Genomic DNA, 2,249 nt, shown 5'->3' on the forward strand with positions numbered 1-2,249 from the left:
TTGAAAAAAATTATAATACATGGAGATCACAAATTCGAATAATACATCTGGTATGTCACTGTCCATGTTGTGGGACTATTTGTGCACTTCTAGTAATTATTTCTTGGCTGCAGATATGAGCTGAAGGTTTTTCAGGTTCGCCTGCCATTAGGGTCCATTCACACGTCCGTAAGTGTTTTGCGGATCCGCAAATTGTGGATCCGCAAAACACGGACACTGGCAATGTGCAATCCGCAATTTGCGGATCGCACATCGCCGGCACTATAATAGAAAATGCCTAATCTTGTCCACAATTGCGGACAAGAATAGGACATGTTCTATTATTTTTGCGGAAACGGAAGCACGGATGCGGAAGTGCGGATCCGCAAATGCGGATACGGACAGCACATTCCAGCCCCATTGAAAATGAATGGGTCTGCACCTGTTCCGCAAAATTGCGGAACGGATGCGGACCCATTTTGCGGACGTGTGAATGGACCCTTAAAATGAATGGGACCCGCCGCGAACTTGCGGTTCGCGAACATTTGATCGCGTTCGCGAACCGTCACGGCAGATGTTCGTCCATCACTAGTGATTAATAATAATTTTGTAATGTATTGTATTTGAAATGAATGCAGCCTATGAACTGTGAAGTTTTCCTATGTGCGTCCCTTGGTATAGAGCTTGAGACCACTGGTATAGAGCTTATGTAAAGAAGGTATAAGCATAGCTTGATTCCATGGTCTGCACAAAATAAGCAGGATTTAAGGAAAAATGATACTAATGTGCCCATCTCATAATTCAGAATTTATATTACCTGATTGATCAACGAGATGAAAATAAAGTGCAAAAGAATTTCAACTTCAGTTTTTACCCTTGTGATTTTAGTGGAGGATATTATATCCCTTTTATGACTTTTATGTGTGCCTTCTCAATTTATCTTAATTTATATATAGACTTTCTTTTTTTCTCATAAGTATGTTTGAACGTTCTCATACTGCTACACTTCTTGAGTAAATGATTTGACAGGATCTATAAGGCAGCAACTTTAAACTTTTTCTTTTTGGGAATTCGTACAAACATGTAACAGCCCACTCTGAGCATAGTCATTTTTTTTTTTTATATCTCATTCAGAAGTTAAGTAATTATATTTCCTTTATCAAGAGAGACAAATTAGGCTGGAATGTCATGTTACCACTGGGGGCAGTAGTGTGCACCTGCATTATCAGAAGTTGTGCAGATGTGCAGCAAGTACAGGTCAAGCAAATGGGCGAGAATTCAAGCTCAGATTGAGGCTGAATTGTGATCCACATGCTTACCCCACATTTAGGGGTTCAGAGACCTTTTCTGTTCTGCGAGACAAGGGGGCATGGGGTAGCAGAAGGTTCGTGTTCTTTAGTGAGAAAAAGGCATAGCTTAAGAGGTGCCAATGTGCGCCAAAATTAACAAATTAAACCAATTAATTAATAGGTGGTGTAACATTAAGCCTATATTACACAGGCAGATTAAGTAAACGATCGATGGGAGGGAACCATCCCCTCCCAGCAATCACTTGCCAGCTGGCAGAGGAGAACGCTGCTATTACATGCAGCGATCTTCTCCGCAGCATTGGGAGGAGCAATCTCTATGCCATCGCTTGTCCCCATACTGTGTAGTGTTTTGCGGCAGCAGGTTGCGATTACACATGCAACGTGCCGCCCCCCCCCCAGGGCCCTATCGCATCCCAGGTTTAGTTGGAATGCCGATTGGTGTGGCGCTGCCTGTATGTATCACGGTGCTCCTACCTGGATACAGCGGGACCCCAGGCTTTGGCTCTATAGCTTTAAAAAGGAGAATAATTGAGGGATGAAGGAAAAAATAACTTGAGCCCAGATATAAAGTTCAACAGCAGCTTTACTTGGGTAAACTTGCATCCAAATGATTTTGAGGCTTTGTCTTGGTTCCAGCAGGCTATGGCATAAACTGGCAGGCACACTCAATAACTCTGCTTTCTCTCTTTCTCTGCTGTACTGACAGGCTTTCTTTCTTTCTCTGCACTAAGCTCTGCTTAAGTCTGGTTTCTGTACTTTAGGTCTGTTCTGGTATCCTTGGATGGGGTACCATCGACTTTTATTCCCCTCCTGACACTCAGTAAATAGCTTATCTTAAGCCAAAGAATTATTCCTCTTGCTGATTTCTCTTATGGTGACCGAAGAACACTTTCCTTTGGTCCCTATGGCTTCCAGACATGGTCAGCAGAGCTTAGGCTGCTCTGGCTGACATAGACACCT

Source organism: Bufo bufo, chromosome 1, assembly GCF_905171765.1.
Source record: "Bufo bufo chromosome 1, aBufBuf1.1, whole genome shotgun sequence".
Classification (NCBI taxonomy): domain Eukaryota; kingdom Metazoa; phylum Chordata; class Amphibia; order Anura; family Bufonidae; genus Bufo; species Bufo bufo.